At 39.2% G+C, this 19,657-nt stretch overlaps 1 pseudogene; it reads right to left on the bottom strand.

Moving 5' to 3' along the window:
* Positions 1-8,127: 8,127 nt before the first annotated feature.
* Positions 8,128-18,987, bottom strand: LOC118526108 (bublin coiled-coil protein pseudogene; annotated as a pseudogene).
* Positions 18,988-19,657: the final 670 nt, after the last annotated feature.

Below are 19,657 nucleotides of genomic sequence, written 5' to 3' on the forward strand. Positions count from 1 at the left end.
CAAGTGGTATATCCTCTTGTTGGATTGACCACTTTATCATTATACAATGACCTTCTTTCTTTCTTACTACAATCTTTGCCCTGAAGACTATTTTGCTTGATATAAGTGTAGCCACCACTTTGTCTTAATTTCCATTTGCATGGAATATCTTTTTCCATTGTTTCACTTTCAGTTTGTGTGTGTCCTTAAAGCTGAAGTGAGTCTCATATAGGCAGCATATAGTTGAGTCTTATTTTTTTTATTCATCCAGTCACTCTATGTCTTTTGATTGGAGAATTTAATGCATTTACATTTAAAGTAATTATTGATAGGTATGGACTTACTGCCATTTCCTTTGTGTAAATCCTTTGTTGTTTTCTTCCTTTGCTTTCCTTTGGGATCTGATAATTATCTGCAGTGGTATGTTTAGAGTCCTTTCTCTTTAGTCTTGAGAGAGTGGTCTTATGGGAGATAAACCTTGTCAACCATCCTAGCCTGTGCTCCTGGTTGTTTCTCAAACTTTTGTGATCAATCGAGTTGACTTCTTTGTTTTTTAGTGGTTCCTCTAATGTGTCAAGATGTGTCAAGACCCATCAGAGTCCCAAAGGGAAGCGTAGTCAGTACCTAAATGCAGGCTAGTTGGAAGCCAGACACTCAGGTAGTGTTTTGGAAAGTACATAATTAGGCTGCTTCCAGGGAGAAACTGGGAGGTGACTGTTTTTGCCTGCTTCCTCTGTAGTGGGCCCAGATGTATAGCCAGGAGTGGGGATGGGGTGCTCCTGAGCCAGCAAGAACTTATTCCTTGTTTCCTATAATTCTGTGGACTCCTGAATGAAAGCCCCATTGGCTGGCAGAGTCGGGATCTGCCCTTTGGGCAGCATCCATAGAAGCTGAGGTGCAGACATTTGTACAAGCTCTTTCCAGGGAGATACTGGTCATTTGGGGCAGGCAGGAGGGAGATGGCGAGGAAGTGCCCACATTGAAGTCAGCCCTTACATGTGTGCTAAATTAGAAGCTTGACCCTCAGACAACAGCTTTTTAAGTATGCCAGTAGATTCCTTTTAGGGAAAGGCTGAGAGATGGGCATTTTTTGCCTGCTTCTGAGCTGAGCCCTGGGATGATAGCTGCAGTGAGTGTCCATGCTCATGCCCATTAATAACTGCTCCTTTGTTTGCTATTCTCTTATGGGTCTCATGGACACAGGCCCTGTTGGGCTTCAAGTGAAGGTGTTTTGGTAGCCCATCCCTCAGGGAGAGTCTTAAAACTTGGGGGGTGCTAGATGTGGGGTCCAAACCCTTGGCTGCTCAGGGAGAAGCTGGGAGTTAGGGGTTCCCTTCTGATTGTATGGCACTGTGTTGGAGTGGGGTTTATGGCAAGAATGTTTCAATCTTTCCTGCCTGTTTTCAGTGTGGGTCTTTTTTTTTTTTTTTTTCTTAGTCACTGGATGTGTAGGAGTCACTCAGATAGTTTCTGGTTTTCTTTCAAAGGAACTTACTCCTTGTGTAGCTGTTCATTCCATGTGTCATGGGAGGAGGGAAGTTCAAGAGTCTCTTGTGTCACCATCTTTGAAGACCTCCTCTGTATTTTTGTGTGTTTTTTGTTTTGTTTTTTGTAGATGTCCTTTCTTGAGTTAAATCTCTTTTCCTGATCAACTCAAAGTTTTTATCATGAATGGATGTTGAATTTTCCCTAATATTTTTCTGTCTGTATTGAATGATTATATGGTTATTTCTTCTGGTTTTTTTTGCTATTTTTAGAATATATTTTTCACCAGATATAGAAATTTAGGTTGACAGTGTTTTTTCCTTCAGCACTTTAAGAAACTACTTTGATTTTTTTTCTGGCTTGTATCCTTTCTGGTAAGTTATGTGAAGTCCTTATCTTTGCAATGTGTCTTTTTCTCTGGCTGCTTTTAAGATTTTCTTTTCATCACTTAGTACTCCCTAATTCAGGTAGTTAACCCAATCTGAAACCCATGCCCTAGGGATGGTCAGCTTGAATTCTAAAGAGGAAGGTCAGGCAATAGAGGCAGTTACTATAAGCACTTGTCTAATTTTATCATTGATCATCATTAGAGTCTTGGTTAATTAGTGTAATAAATGTCAAAAATGAATTTTCTTGGGTGAAATTAGTGACTTGTTAGTTGGCTTAATGTTAAAAATATCTTTTTGATTAAATAAATATTTTAATTGTATCACCTGGCTAAAATATTTTAGAGACTTTTAAAAAAGATTTAATTATTCGAGAGAGAGAACATGGGTGGGGGGAGGGGCAGAGGGAGAGGAAGAGAGAGAATCCTCAAGCAGACTCCCCGCTGGACATGGAGCCCGATGTGAGGCTGGATCCCAGTACCCTAAGGTCATGACCTGGGCCAAAATCAAGAGTTGGACACTTAACTGACTGAGCCACCCAGGCGCCCCTAGGAGACATTTTTAATGGATAATAAAGTATAAACATCTTGAGATGCACCTCAAGGATGGTGCTTGATCTCTTAAGTGGCCTCTAACCCAGTCTTGGTTAGAAAGATTTCTGGTTGACTAATTCTGATGATAAAGTAAATGATCTACCTTTAGAATATCATTATGTCTGCCTCAAGTGAACTTTTCATGAAAGATGTTGTTATATCATCTAATAGGATAAAAAGCTGAGACTTCATCAAATTCATAAAACAGTTATATGAAGTACTTGGTGTCTGCTTTCTAATGAACGCCTTTTAAAACAAATTTGAATGTGAGACAAAATTTGACCTAAGATTCTTGCTTTTATAATAACCCAATAGTGAGGTTGAGGGAAAGTAGTTATCCCTCACCCACCTCTAATCAATGATGGCTATCATTATTTACCAAAAAGAACCTAAGAGTTGTGCATGGCCAATTTATAACAGGCCCTAAATTAGTTTAAAGGTCTTTATAAAAATGTTTATTAAAATGTACTAGATGAGGGGCGCCTGGGTGGCTCAGTCGTTAAGCGTCTGCCTTCGGCTCAGGTCATGATCCCACGGTCCTGGTATCGAGCCCCGCATTGGGCTCCCTGCTCCGCGGGAAGCCTGCTTCTCCCTCTTCCACTCTCCCTGCTTGTATTCCCTCTCTCGCTGTGTCTCTCTCTGTCAAATAAATAAAACCTTTAAAATAAAATAAAATAAAATATACTAGATGTGTAAATAGAAAAATAAGATTAAAAAATATGAAGCCACCACAACAGCTTTTTTCTGTCCTCCATATCCATCATCAAGGACACCAGAAAACTTAAATCACAACCTTGAGTCACAGAGTCAGGTAGATCCAGATCGGAAGAAACATTCAAAATTATCTAGTATAGCTTTTAATTTTTCAGTACCTTTCCTAGAGACTTGATTAATTATTCAAAGGATTAATCAAGATCCTCCATGAAAACTTTCTCAGGTTCTCATGAATCCTTTGTTCTCTTTATTGAGCTTTAAAGTTTAATAACTTAGAGACTGCACTTTCTCATATGCTGACCATATAATAGGTTCTCAGTGGTACTTATATTTCATTAATTTATTTGATCTTTGTAACAAGCCTATGAAGTGTAGGTACTAATATTATCGCCGTTATTCAGATAAGGAACTTGGAGTCAGAGACTTCAGTAATTTCCCCAAGGTCATTCTCAGCTAGTGAATGGAGTAGCCATTACTCAAACCCAAGTCTGTTTATAGAGCCCAAACTCTTAACACTATATGATACTGTTTATCAATATATTAATTGGGATAATTTATGAGATAACACTTAACACAGGACCTAGCATAAAAATATTTTGATAAACATCTAATTTAGGAGGTAACTAATCTTTCCACTTTTTTCCCTCTGGTTTGATGGATACTTTAAGCTTTTGAAGTTTTAATTGGCCAAGAAGTTCCTGTGAAATAAACTAAAAACTTCTCTTCTACAAGGGGAAAGGACTTTGATGGGCAGGAAATGATGGAAGTAGGAAAGAAAGACCAAAGAAGGGCTTGAGGAACCCCAAAGTTAAAAAAAACAAACTAGGGGATCATTAGGGAACATGGTTTAAGACAGAAAACATGTGGGTGCCGGTCAGTAGCCAGAGAGAAAGGCCATTGCAAGAGGCCTTATTTGGGTGTTCAGGACTCTGGATAGACAGTGTGTGTGCAAGCTGATTGTATACACTTTCCACAGTGCCAATTCTTTTTCTTTGGTTTTTGTACTGATACCAATTCATTCCATTCAGTGACTCAGGATTTCTAAAATCCTAAATGAAAAAGTGTAGCTACCTATTGTGGTGGTGGTGGTGGTGTAGTGGTGAACATGGGAACTTTCTACAGCTCTACTTGAGAGGAACTTGAACTGAACTGGGGTTGCTGGTTAAGCAAGGACATCATCATCATATTTTTATCAAGTTCTTGCCAAACATCCATATAGTGCTATGTCAAAGGTTCAAAATAACCCAATTAAAACCAATGAATCAATGAAGTAATGATTAGTAGAAATTTATTATGCACACACCAAAAAGACAATTTGCAAGCCAGGAGTATTTCAAACCAGAACATAGAATGAGGCTTTAGTGGTATATTGCTATAAATCTGCTTATATAGGGAGAAAGCAGTGACTATTTATTCTTCACAGTGATTAGTTACAGTATTAAAATGTGCTTACCTCCTATCAACCTTGGGAAACAGTTTGAGTTGTGCTTAGCATTTCCAGAGGCACAAGCAAGAAATTATCCAGGTCAAGCTAGTCTTGCAAAATAAGCTAAATTAAGCTTTGCCTACATGACTAAACTAGTTTTGTCTGCTCAAGGAACCTTCAAGACTGGTCTCTGTCCTTGATTTTAACAACTACTACAAGGCCATTGTAGTAGCTGTAATTTTTTTTCTCAAGATTTTATTTATTTATTTGTCAGAGAGAGAGAGAGAGAGCACGTGCACGTGTGCACAAGCAGGGGGAGTGGCAGAGGGAGAAGCAGGCTCCCGGCTGAGCAGGGAGCCCGGTGTGGGACTGGATCCCAGGACCGGAGATCATGACCTGAGCCGAAGGCTTAACCCAACTAAGCCACCCAGGCTTCCCTGTAGTAATTGTTATTGGCTATTAGATATTGGAGGTAAAAAGAAAGAGTAAGGTATGAATGGCCTTTGCCTTCAAGTAGCTAACAGTACTTTCTGTTTGATGTTAAATATTTGGAACAACATGATATTTTTTTTCTCTCCTCAAAGTTCCGAACTCAGCTAGGATTAGCTGGATGAAATGTCTCTTCAGCCTGTGTTTCTTAGTTGTCTTATCCAGTTTTCTAGCTTTTGGTCCCTTTTCCTCAGCTTTGTTGCTCCTTATTCACTTCCTGTTCCAGTGTTCCCGTGTTCCACTGCTCCCTACCCCACGCCGTGCACCTGGGGCATCACTTGATGTTAAGGACTCCATTTCCTTTAGCCTATCTGATGACTTCCTTCTAGTTAAATGTAGGGATTCTGATTCCATCCCTCAGTGTTCAGCTGAAAATTTATTTTAAAAAAGCTATTCTGAGACAATTTGAGGTACTTGATGATTATAGAAGGAAAGATTTCTGAAGTTAGGAGGTACTTTTGTTTCAAATAAAAAACCTCGGCCTAGAAAAGTTACGTTTCATAAGGCCAGTGACACAGGTCACTCGGGCAGAACAGGGTGTTTTATTTCCGTTTCTGTGCTCTATTTACTGTAGCACAAAATACCACAATATATCACATTGAATAAGACGGTTCAGAAACAAGGAAGAAAGGGGCAGGAACATCCTGTCTCACCTCTCAAATTACCCCACACAGGTGCGACATATTTCACTAGTTCCTATTTCATTTGCTTAAAAGGACAGTCTTGAATATTCCAGGGTAAATTGTCAGAAATGTGTGAACAACAAACTGGTTTGACCAAACCAACTTGTGCTGCTTTTGCTTTAAAAAAATATTTTAGTGAAAATATTATTATATTTGGACTTAAATACCCCTTGAAGGATTTGTCAGGAAGAAAATAGAACATTGATTGTTTAGGTTCCCTGAAGACACAGAAGCCCAGAAATCAAATGAATTTGATCAGTCTGTTTTCTCCTCATAAAGAGAAAAAAAAAATGTCCCAAATCACTGGGTGGTCATCATAGATAGAATTCAGCTGTAAGCAAGAGTTACTTGAATATCTATAGACTGTTTCCGGTTCAGAGCCAAGCAGATACACCGAAACTTTCTGGACTAAAAGGGAAGCCATGTGGCTAAAAGAGTATGTCAGTTTCCTTAAAAAAATCTTGCTGGGATTTTTGTTAGGGTTGCTTTAAGTCAGTAGATTTAGTGAAAATGGACTCAATAGTCAATATTAAATCTTCATGCCACTAACATGCTGTATCTCTACCTTTATTTAGGTCTTGTTTAATTTGTCAGAAATATCTTGTATTATTCAGATATTACACTTGTTACACACATTCCTGAATATTTTATATATTCGATGCTATGGCAAATGACATTGTTTTCCAGTTGTTTATTGGTAGAATATAAAAATACAATTGATTTTTGTATACTGATCTTATATTCTGGACCTTATTAAATTCACTTAATTAGTTGTAGTAACTCATTTGTGTATTCCTTAGGATTTTCTGTGTATATGATCTGTCGTCTGCAAGTAATAACAGTTTAATGTTTTCTATCCCAGTATGTAGACCTTTATTTTTTGTGTGTGTAGGCCTATTTTTAATAAAAATGGTGAGAGTATGTCTCCTTGCCTTCCCCTGATTTTAGGGGAATTCATAAGTCTTTCCCCATTAAATATGATGTTGCTTATAGGTTTTTCCTAGATGTCATTTATCAGGTTGACGTAGTTCCCCTAGGATTCCTAGTTTGCTGAGAGTATTTGTCATAAATGAGTATTGCTTTCTGCATCTATTGAGATGATTCTATGATTTCCTTCTGTATGTGGTAAATCTGGTAAATTGTATTGATTGATTCCCCCCTCCCAGAGATGTAATTGACATGTAATTGACATATAACATTGTGTAAGTTTAAGGGATACAACACAATGACTTAGTATACATCTATTGCAAAAAGATTACCACAATAAGTGTAATTAACACATCCATCAGCTCATAGCGTTATAATTTTTGTGTGTGTGATAAGAACTTTGAGTATCTACTCTCAGCAACTTTGAGGTTTACAATGTGGTATTCGTAACTATAGTCACCATGCTATGCATCACATCTCCAGAATTTATTTATCTTACTGGAAGTTTGTACCTTTTAACCACCTTCACCCATTTCTCCCAGCCCCTAACTCCTGCTTCTGGCAACCAAAAATCTGTTCTGTTTATGTTGTTATGGAACCTGGACTGGATCACCCAATGGAAGAACCAAGTGGCACTCGGAGGTCTTGGAGGATAGGAGGTTTATTTAATGCCGGCAGGCTCAGAGGAGAGTGGTCTCCAAAGGTCTGAGCCCTGAGCACAAACCAAGGGGGCAATTTATACACTTCTGCTTCCGCATACTTGGCACTTTTGGCACATGCGCGAAGCAGAGCAGGGAGAAGAACCCGGAAGAGCCCCAGGGCAAGGACTGGGACTCTCTCATTGGCTCGGTCGGCCGTCTTAGGACACAGATTTTCCTTATTAATATGAGTTTGGTTTTTTTAGATTCCACATATACGTGAAATCACATAGTATTTTTCTTTCCCTGTCTGACTTACTTCACCTAGCATAATGCCCTCAAGTTTCATCCACCTTATCACAGATAGCAGTATTTCCTTCTTTTTTATAACTTAATAATAGTCCATTGTACATATATGCCACATTTTCTTTACCCATGCATCCACTGATGGACACTTAAGTCATTTCTATATCTTAGTTTTTGTTTTGTTGTTGTTTTTATTGTTGTTGGAGACCCATTTAATGTGGACGCTCCAGGCCTGGGTAGAGTGGGGAGTGCCCCACATTTGGGCAGGCAGGCAAGGTAGGTGGGTCTCAGGCCCACACCTGACCCCAGGAGGGGATGCCGGGTGGTTGGGGCTGGCCCAAGCATGCCAAGGGGAGTACCAGAAGGGTGGCCCAGGCAGGCAGACCCACCAGGGCACCTGTAGGCCAGCCCTTGAGAAAGTATCTAAGCCAGGTGGTGAGTACCCAGGCCAGAGCCTTGCCCAGGGAAGCAGGGTTGGGGCTGGTTGGGGGCTCTCAGAGTCTAGGGATTGGCACTAGGGGCCTCCCCGAGCTGCTGCTGGAACACAAGGTGTGTCTACTGGTTGTACTCAAGCAGCTCCTGGAGGTGGGTGTGGACGTGGTCATTCTTCTCCTCCAGGTGTTCTAGACAGGAGTTGATCTAGTCCAACATGGAGTTGATGGCAGCATTTTCTGCTTCCCTGAAGCTGACATCCTCACCTTCATTGTCTGCCTTCACTGGCATGCCCAAATCCCCATTGGGGCCTGACACTGCAGCCTTCCGCACCACAAGGGCCTCCCAGTGATGGAACGTGAGACCCTGGTGCCCACAGCCAGTGTGGGGCAGAAGGTGGAGGTGATGGATTCATATCTTAGTTATTGTAAATAATGCTGCAATGAACATTGAGGTACAGATTCTTTTTGAGTTAGTGTTTTTATTTTCTTTGGCTTAATCACCAGAAGTGGGATTGCTGGTGTGTATGGTTATTCTATTTTGAATTTTTTGAAGGAACTCCTTTACATTTTCACCAATAGTACACAAGCATTCTCTTTTCTCTACATCCTTGCCAATGCTTGTTGTTTCTTGTCTTTTTGATAATAGCCATTCTAACTGGTGTGAGATGATACCTCACTGTGGTTTCAATTTACATTTCCTCGATGATTAGTGATGTTGAGTAGCTTCTCATGTACCTGTTGGCCATCTATATGTCTTCTTTAGAAAGAGTCTATTCAGATTTTCTGCCTATTTTTTAATGAGATTGTTTTAGTAAGTCCTGTGAATCCTTAAATATTTTGGATCTTAATTCCCTTATCAGATACATACTTCATAAATATTTTTTCCCATTCAACAGGTTACCTTTTCATTTTGTGATGGTTACCTTTGCTGTGCAGAAGGTTTTTAGTTTAATGCAGTCCCACCTGTTTATTTTATTTAAAGATTTATTTATTTTAGAAAGAGAGAGCCTGCACATTCATGCATGAGCAGGGGAAGGGGCAGAGGGAGAGAGAGAAGCAGACTCCCCACTGAGCACAGAGACCGATGGGGGTCTTGACCTCACCACACTGAGATCTTGACCTCAGTCGAAATCAAGAGTTGGACGCCCAACTGATTGAGCCGCCCAGGCGCCGTGTATCTGTTTATTTTTGCTTTTGTTGCTTTTGGTGTCAAATCCAAAAATTTATCAAGACCAGTGCCAAGGAGCTTACAACCTGTTTTCTTCTAGGAGTTTTATGGTTTCATGTCTTACATTTAAGTGCTTAATCCATTTGAGTTAATTTTTGTCTATGGTATAAGATAGTGGTCCAGTTTCATTCCTTTGCATGTGGCTGTCCAGTTTTCCTACACCATTTATTGAACTCTATCCTTTTCCCATTGTATATTCTTGGCTCCTTTGTCATAAATTAATTGTCTGTGTATGGGTTTATTTCTGGGCTCTGCTCTGTTCCATTGTTCTGTGTGTCTGTTTCTATGACAATACCATACTGTTTTGATTACTGTAGCTTTATAATATAGTTTGAAATCAGTGAACATGATGCTTCCAGCTTTGTTCTTCTTTCTCAAGATTGCTTTGGCTATTCAGTATCTTCTGTGGCTCCATACAAACTTTAGGGTTGTTTGTTCTAGTTCTGTAAAAAAAAAAACAAAAAACAAAACAAAACCCACAGGATTTTTTAAAAGAATTACATTGAATCTGGATTGCTTTGGGTAGTATGGACATTTAAAAAAATATCAGTTCCTTCAATCCATGAACATAGATCTTTCCATTCATTTGTGTCATCTTTAATTTCTTTCATCAATGTCTTATAACTACATACAACTATATGTAACTCTAACTCCATGTACATGTTTTTCATCTCCTTGATTAAATTTATTCCTAGATGTTTTATTCTCTTTAATGCAATTATAAAATAGATTGGTTTCATGATTGCTCTTTCAGATATTGTATTTGTGTATAAAAACACAACTGAGTTTTATATATTTATTTTATACCCTTCAACTTTACTGAATTTGCTGATTAGTTCTAACAGGTTTTTGGTGGAGTCTTTCAGGGTATTTTATATAGTACCATGTCATCTAAATAGTGACAGTTTTATTTCCTTTTCAATTTGGATGCTTTTTATTTCTTTTTTCTTGCCTGACTGCTCTGGCTATGACTTCTGATACTATGTTGAATAAAAGTGAAGAAAAAGGGCACTTTGTTTTGTTTCTGATCTTAGAAGAAAAGCTTTTTACCATTGAGTATGACATTGGCTCTGGACTTGTCATTGATGGCCTTTGTTATGTTGAGGTATGTTCCCTCTATATCCAGATTATTGAGAGTTTTTATCATAAATGGATGTTGAATTTTGTCAAATGCTTTTCTGTATCTATTGAGATGATTATATGATTTTTGTCCTGGATTTTGTCAGTGTGGTCTATCACATTTATTGATTTGCAAATGTTGAACCATCCTTGCATCTCTGGAATAAATTCCACATGATCATGGTATATGATATTTTTAATGTATTGTTGAATTTGGTTTGCTGATACTTTGTTGAGGATTTTTGCATCTGTGTCCATCAGAGATACTGACCTGTACTTTCTTTCCTTGTGGTATCCTTGTCTGGTTTTGGTATCATGGTAATGCTGACTATGTAAAATGAGTTTGGAAGTGTCCGCTGCTCTTCTGTTTTTTGGAAAAGTTTGAGAAGGAGTGAGTGGTCTTAATTCTTTTTTGAATATTTGGTAGAATTCACCAGTGAAGCTCTCTGGTCCTAGACTCTCTGATCCTAGACTTTTGTATGTAGGGAGTTGTAAAATAATTGATTCAATCTCCTTAGCAGTGATCTATCTGTTCAGATTTTCTTTTTTCTTTATGATTCAATCTTGGGGGTGTGGTTCTAGGAATTTAATCATTTTTTCTTTGTTCAGTTTGTTGGCATATAATTGTTCATAGTGATCTCTTATGATCCTTTGTATTTCTGTGGTATTAGCTGTAATGTCTCCTCTTTCATTTCTAATTTTATTTGAGCCTTCTCCCCTTGTTTTTTCATAGTGAATCTAGCTGAAGTTTTGTCAATTTTGTTTATCTTTTCAAAGAAGCAGCTCTTGGTTTAATCTTTTCTATTGTCTGTTTAGTCTCTCTTGCATTTATTTCTGCTCTTTGTTATTTCCTTCCTCCTATTAACTTTGGGCTTTGTTCTTCTTTTTCTGAGTTTCTTGAGGTACGCATTTATTGCTGTTAACTTACGTCTTAGAACTGCTGTTGCTGCTCCCATGTATTTTGGTGTGCTATATTTCTCTTCTTGTTTGCCTTAAGGTATTTTTTTATTTTGCTTTTGATTTCTTCATTGACCCATTCTTGTTCAGTAGCATGTTGTTTAGTCTCCACATATTTGTGAATTTTTCCCGTTTTCTCCTAGTAATTGGTTTCTAGCTTCATATCATTGTGGTCAGAAAAGATGCTTGATGATTTCTGTCATCTTAAATTTGTTAAGACTTGTTTTGTGACCTAATATATGACTACCCTGGAGATTGTCCATGTGCACGTTAGAAGAATATGTGTTCTGGTGCTTTGGGGTAGAATGTACTTTATGTATTTGTTACGTTCATCTCATTTAAAGTGTTGTTTAAAGCCAGTGTTTCTTTATTTTCTGTCTGGATGATCTTTCTAGGAATGTAAGTAGTATATTAAAGTCCCCTACTTTATTGCATTGCTCCTCTATTTCTCCCTTTAGGTCTGTTAATACTTACTTTGTATATTTAGGTGCTTCTATGTTGGGTGCATAATTGTTTACAAACGTTGTATCCCCTTGTTGGGTTGACCCATTTATCAATAGGTGATGCCCTTTTTTATTATTGCTCTTTGTTATAAAGTATTTTGCCTGATATAAATATAGCTACCTCAGCTTTCTTTTGGCTTCCATTTTCATGGAATATCTTTTTCCATTCCTTCCCTTTCAGTCTATGTGTGGCCTTATGTCTAAATTGAGTTTCTTGTGGGCAGTATATATATGGGTCTCCTTTTTTTTTTTAATCCATTCATTCTGTGTCTTTGAGTGGGGAATTTAGTCCATTTATATTTAAAGTAATTATTGATAGGTATGTACCTATTGCCATTTTGTTAATTGTTTTCCAGCTATTTTATAGTTCCTGTTTCTATTTTCTTCTCCTGTTCTTTTCCCTTGTGACTTAATGACTTTCTTTAGTGATATGCGTAGATTCATTTCTTACTATCTTTGCACATCTACTATAGGTTTTTGCTTGGTGATTACCATGAAACTTATATAACTTATTTTTGTGACAGTCTATTTTAAGTTGATAAAAACTTAAGTTTGAACACATTCTAATGTTCTGTATTTTTTTTTCACTCACATTTTGTCTCTGATGTCACATTTTATACCTTTTTATTTTGTGTATCCCAAACTAAGTATTATATTTACAATTATTTTTATTACTTTTATCTTTTAACCTCATATTAGTTTTATAAGTGATAGGTGCACTACAGGAAAGGAAGAAAAGAGAAAAACAAACTGGTGGTGCAACCCTTTCACACTGAGCAAAAAAGAGAGAAAACAAACCCTTCCACACTGAGCAAACATCAGAGAAGGTATTAAAAGTCTGAGGCACAATCTCGCCATAAACTCCACCCCTGGCAGAGTGAACCAAAGTTGAAAGGGAACTCAAAACCCAGAGCTTCTCCCTGAGGACTGAAGGGAACAAAGGAGGTTGGTGGATGCAATCTCTGTGCTCTCTTCAGCCTAGCTCCAGCTTGCTGGGATCTTACAGAAAGGAGATTATACCCTTTTTTGGTGCCCTGATTTTTATAGCTGCTGCCAAGGAACAACTTTACATTGCCCGGCCCTAGGGACCCAGTGCAGCTTATGCTTGTGGGTCCAACAGGACTGTAACTGAAAGGAGAAAGGGTTCTTAAACAGCTACCACCCCAGGACACAGCAAGAAGAAACAGACCCAGGAGATGTTTAATTTATCCATCACAGCTTCAGTCTTATGGGCAGGCTTCTATCTGAAAACACGCCCATGGGCTGACAGTAAAACCTTTCCTGACACCTTGGAGGGTGGGTGCTATCTCCACATTCTCATTCCATTGCACTCCAGAACACCAATTTTGCATCTGGTGTTTGTGGCTGCAGTCCAGGAGATACTCCTTGATCACCAGGCTCTGGTGGCCAGGGGTCTGGTATTCCTGGTTTCTCAGGACTGTAACAGTTGAAGAGACAGTTCTTGGCAGGCTACTATTCCCAAGGCACAGCATGGAGAGCAGAGTGAAACACATCCCCAACCTTTCTGAGAAGTCTACTTGCTAGTCCTAGAGCTTTGGCCTTAGGGGAAGGTTTCAAGATTGGCACACACCTAGAGCCTACATAGGTGCTCTCGGGGAATGCAGATCAGGGGACACCATCTTTGCCTTCCTCTGCCTCTCTCCAATTCATCAGTTCCTCATGGAAAGATGCTTGTACACTTCTTTGAAGCCCCACTTTTAGAAACTGCTTCCCAGGAGACGACTACTGATCACCTGGCTCTCGGAACCAGCAGGGCTTATGTTTGTGGTCCCACAGGTTTATCAATCTTGTTAATTGTTTCAATGAACCAGCTTATTGTTTTGTTGATCTGTTCTACTGTTCTTTTGGTTTCTATTTCATTGATTTCTGCTCTGATCTTTATTATTTCTCTTCTCCTGCTGGGTTTAGGCTTTATTTGCTGTTCTCTCTCCAGCTCCTTTAGGTGTAGGGTTAGGTTGTGTATTTGAGACCTTTCTTGTTTTTTGAGAAAGGCTTGTATTGCTATATACTTTCCTCTTAGGACTACCTTTGCTGTATCCCAAAGATTTTGAACAGTTGTGTTTTCATTTTCATTTGTTTCCATGAATTTTTTTAATTCTTTAATTTCCTGGTTGACCCATTCATTCTTTAGTAGGATGCTCTTTAGCCTCCATGTATTTGAGTTCTTTCTGACTTTCCTCTTGTGATTGAGTTCTAGTTTCAAAGCATTGTGGTCTGAAAATATGCAGGGAATGATCCCACTCTTTTGGTACTGGTCGAGACCTGATTTGTGACCTAGGATGTGATCTATTCTGGAGAATGTTCCATGGGCACTAGAGAAGAATGTGTATTCTGTTGCTTTGGGATGGAATATTCTGAATATATCTGTGAAGTCCATTTGGTCCAGTGTGTCATTTAAAGTCTTTATTTCCTTGTTGATCTTTTGCTTAGATGATCTGTCCATTTCAGCGAGAGGGGTGTTAAAGTCCCCCACTATTATTGTATTGTTGTCAATGTGTTTCTTTGCTTTTGTTATTAATTGCCTTATATAATTGGCTGCTCCCATGTTAGGGGCATAGATATTTACAATTGTTAGATCTTCTTGTTGGATAGACCCTTTAAGTAGGATATAGTGTCCTTCCTCATCTCTTATTACAGTCTTAGGTTTAAAATCTAATTTGTCTGATATAAGGATTGCCATCCCAGCTTTCTTTTGGTGTCCATTAGCATAGTAAATGGTTTTCCACCCCTTCACTTTCAATCTGGGGGTGTCTTTGGGTCTAAAATGAGTCTCTTGCAGACAGCATATCAATGGGTCTTGTTTTTTAATCCAATCTGATAGCCTGTGTCTTTTGATTGGGTCATTTAGCCCATTTACATTCAGGGTAACTATTGAAAGATGTGAATTTAGTGCCATTGTATTGCCTGTAAGGTGACTGTTACTGTATATTGTCTGTGTTCCTTTCTGGTTGATGTTACTTTTAGGCTCTCTCTTTGCTTAGAGCACCCCCTTCAATACTTCTTGTAGGGCTGGTTTTGTGTTTGCAAATTCCTTTAGTTTTTGTTTGTCCTGGAAGCTTTTTATCTCTCCTTCTATTTTCAATGACAGCCTAGCTGGATATAGTATTCTTGGCTGCATATTTTTCTCATTTAGTGCTCTGAATATATCATGCCAGTCCTTTCTGGTCTGCCAGGTCTCTGTGGATAGGTCTGTTGCCAGTCTAATTTAGTTTCTACCATTGTAGGTTACATATCTCTTCTCCCGAGCTGCTTTCAGGATTTTCTCTTTGTCTCTGAGACTTGTAAGTTTTACTATTAGATGTCAGTGTGTTGACCTATTTTTACTGATTTTGAGAGGGGTTCTCTGTGCCTCCTGGATTTTGATGCCTGTTTCCTTCCCCAAATTAGGGAAGTTCTCTGCTATAATTTGCTCCAATATACTTTCTGCCCCTCTCTCTCTTTCTTCTTCTTCTGGGATCCCAATTATACTAATGTTGTTTCGTCTTATGGTATCGCTTATCTCTCGAATTCTGCCCTTGTGATCCAGTAGTTGTTTATCTCTCTTTTTCTCAGCTTCTTTATTTTCCATCATTTGGTCTTCTATATCGCTGATTCTCTCTTCTGCCTCATTTATCCTAGCAGTTAGAGCCCCCATTTTTTATTGTAACCTCATTAATAGCCTTTTTGATTTCAACTTGGTTAGATTTTAGTTCTTTTATTTCTCCAGAAAGGGTTTCTCTAATAACTTCCATGCTTTTTTCAAGCCCAGCTAGTATCTTTAAAATCATCATTCTGAACTCTAGATCTGACATCATACTAATGTCCGTATTGAGTAGGTCCCTGGCAGTCAGTACTGCCTCTTGTTCTTTTTGTTGAGATGATTTTTTCCGTCTTGTCATTTTGTCCAGAGGAGAATAGATGAATGAAAGAACAAAATGCTAACAGGGTATCAACGTCCCCAGAAAATATACAGTAAACAAATCAGAAAAGACCTAAAACCAGGGGAAAAGAAAGGGAAAGAAAGAAAAAAGAAAAAGAAAAAAAAAGATAAAAACAAACAAAAACAGAACAAAACAAAAAAAACAGAATATGATCAAATATGATCAGGCTGGTGCATAGATTGGCGCCACACACTAGATTTTGGGTGTATGTTGGTCTGTTAGAAGAAGGTGCCTCCCAAAATTTTAAAGAAAGAAAAACTTATATATGTACAAAAATAAGGGTTAATACGATGAAGGGATGGAATATGACTGTAAAGATGAAAATTATAAAAGATTTTATAAAAGGAATTGATAAGAAGTTGGTTGAAAAAAGAGAAGAGGATTTAAAAAAAAAAGAAAAAAAAAGGGAGAGAATGTGATCAGGCAGGAGACTAGAACAAAGCCATACACTAGAGATTTAGGGTATATTTTGATCTGTTAGAATAAACTGTATCTCAAAATTTTAAAGAGAGCAACTTATATATATATGCCAAAGATAAGGGTAACTACTATGAAGGGCTAGAATATGACTCTAAAAATGAAAAATAAAAATGTTTTTTAAAAAAGTGATTGATAAGATGTTGGTTGAGAAAGGGAAAAAGAAAAATTCAAAAAAAAAAAAGTTAAAAAAAATTAACTTTGAAAGACTAAAGAATCATGGTAAAAAAGCCATGGATTCTATGTGCAGTATTCCCCTAGCGCTGGAGTTCTGCCGTTCTCATTGATCGGTAAACTTGGTCTTGGCTGGCTGTTCTCGCTGATCTTCTGGGGGAGGGGCCTGTTGCCGTGGTTCCCAAATGTCTTTGCCGGAGGCGGAATTGCCCTGCCCTTGCCGGTCCGGGCTAAGTAATCTGCTCAGGTTTGCTCTCGGGAGCTTTTGTTCCCTGCAAGCTTTCCGTACAGCTTTGGAGGCCGAGAGTGAAAATGGTGGCCTCCTAATCTCGGCCCCGGAGGAGCCGAGAACTCAGGGCCCCACTCCTCAGTGAGGGGACTGAGGAAAGTGTGACTGAGGAAAGTGACTCCAGAGAAAAGCAGTCAGTCACTCCCGTCTCCCCGGTCTCCGGCCGCACTCCATGCTCACCCGGCCTGTGACCGCGCGTTTCTATCTCTGGCACCCGACCCTGTGTGGAGTCTCCAAACCCAGCAGATCCCCGCGGTGTGCTCCCGCGCCTCTCCTCCCCGGGGAGGAAGGGGAGTCTCCCCGGATCTGCTGCTTGTTGGGTCCCTGCTGGGACAGCAGTGGCCCGACTGTGCCGCGGATCACGGTTTATGGCAACCCCGAGCTGAGAGCCCGCGCCTGGGCTCCGTCTCTGCAGCCGGCTTCCCTGCTCCGATACCTGGGAGCTCTGCCGCACTCAGGCACCCCCGGTCTTTCTGTGACCCCAAAGGTCCTGAGACCACACTGTCCCACGAGGGTTCCACCCCCCGCTTAGCCACTGGAGCGACGTCCCTCAGCGGAGCCGACTCTAAAAGTTCCGATTTTGTGCTCCGCAGCTCTATCATTTGCCAGAAGCTGCCGACGGAGGCCCCCCCTCCCCACCGTCTATCCTCCTGAATATCGCCTCGGATTCACTTCTCCGCACGTCCTACCTTCCAGAAAGTGGTCGCTCTTCTGTTCAGAGAGTTGTTGCTATTCTTTTCTTTGATCTCCTGTTGAGTTCGTAGGTGTTCAGAATGGTTTGATCCCTATCCAGCTGAATTCCTGAGACCAGACGAAATCCAGGTCTCCTACTCCTCCGCCATCTTGCTCCGCCCTCTGGTTCCTGTTTTTGATTAATTGGTTATTTTTTAAAAAAATATTTATGTGACAGGGAGAGATAGTACAAGCAGGCAGAGCGGCAGGCAGAGGGAGAGGGAGAAGCAGGCTCCCCGCAGAGCAGGGAGCCTGATGCGGGACTCGATCCCAGGACCCTGGGATCATGACCGGAGCCGAAGGCAGACGCTTAACCGACTGAGCCACCCAGGCATCCCTAATTGGTTATTTTTATTCCAATTTTATCTCCACTTTTGACTTGCTAGTTATACTTTTTAGTTTTTATTTTTTCTAGTTGGCAGTGTGCATATTTAACTTACTACCTTGTACCTTCGAATAATATTTTAATACTTCAGGGATAATGTAAGAACCTTAGCACAGTTACTTCCATTTCTTTCCTTCTGTCCCATCCCTGTGCTTTGTCATATATTTACTTCATTTATGTTATAAACTCCATTCATTGATTGCTACCTTTTTCCCTTTGAACAATTATCTTTTAGATAATTTAAAAATAAAAATTTTATTTCCCACATGTGTATCATTTCTAGCATTGCTCATTTTGGGGGGTAAGGTACATTTTGATCAGGAATCATCATTCATTTGAAAAACTTCCTTTGGTATTTCTTGAAGTGGAGAGCTGATGACAGCAAGTTTTTTTTGCATCTAAAAATACTTTGTCTTCAGTTTTGCCATAAAATTTAGTGTGTGTCAAAGGCTTAGATTGAAAAAGTAATGTAAGATATCCCAATACTTTTTTATATTGATTACTTTTTGAAATAATAATGTTTTGGATGTAGTGGCTAAATAAACGTTGTTATAATTTCACCTTTTAAAGTGTGGCTACTAGAAAGCTTAAAAATATGTATGTGGCTCACATTTTTGGCTAATATTACATTTTGGGGGGGGCAGCACCAATCTCTCTAAACAGTCTTTTAAAAATATAAATAAATGCCTGACATTAGCTTAAAACTCTCCAGTGACTTCTCATTGTGCCACAGATTCTTACCAGAGCCTACACGAGAATCCAACCTCTGCCACACCATCCACCGTCATCCCTTTTAGTTCTTCTCTTGGCCAAATGTGTTTCAAGCCTCAGGCTCCTTTCTGTTACTTCCTTAGGACAGTTGCCAGTTCTGTAATCCCTGGCTTCTACCTCCCTAGATTCCTTTCTTCCTTCATGTGTCAGTAAATGTTAGGTCCATGAAGACCTTTCCTTGAACTAGTCTGCCCTAAAGTAATCCTTCCTCCATGACCTTTCCCAAGTGTGCTCTGTCACATCATTCTACTGATTTCCTTTACAGAATACACAGAGTATCAAGTTATGTTGTTTTGTTTATTTACTCACCATCTCACCCCAATAGGCTGTAAGCTCCAAGTTGAGCGGCATCCGGCACATCCTAACACTTTATCCCTAATCCCTAGCGCAGAATATTACTTTAATGAATGAATGAGGTCTGAAGCCACTCTGAACAAATGTAAACTTTTGAATTAGCTAAGGAGAAATATATTCTTGATTTTCTTGAAGTATAAGCCAAACCATTTTTATGGTATGGTGAGCTAATAACCCTTTTAAGGTATCAGACTATATGGGAACAACTAACAGGATTTCTGATTGTCTGTTGTGCTTTTCTTCCTGGGAATAAAGAAAAGCTCTAATATTTTTCCCCACTGAGGATACTGAAGCCTAGAGATATAAAGTGTCAGCTTTGTGGTCAGAATTTGAGGTCATGGCTCCTGATATTCAAGTGTTATCTTCACTATTAAAGCAGAATAATGTGTAACTGCATATCTCTTCTCAATGTATTTCCATAGTCCCCTCTAATTAACACTCAACAGACATCTTAGTCTGCAACTAAACATATTTATAGTAAAAACCAAACTAACAAAGGATATCTGTTCACTGATTTACTTTTTTAATATCTGTGGGATGTTCTCTGAGAAAAATGATCTTGCAAAAGGGGTGGCATAGAATTCAGAAAGTACCATATAACTTCAGAGATTGACTTTGCTATAATGGGTCATAATTGTTCATAACAGGTGGCTAAGTCAGGTGATGG

The sequence above is a fragment of the Halichoerus grypus genome, chromosome 12 (assembly GCF_964656455.1).
Source record: "Halichoerus grypus chromosome 12, mHalGry1.hap1.1, whole genome shotgun sequence".
In the NCBI taxonomy this organism is placed as follows: Eukaryota; Metazoa; Chordata; class Mammalia; order Carnivora; family Phocidae; genus Halichoerus; species Halichoerus grypus.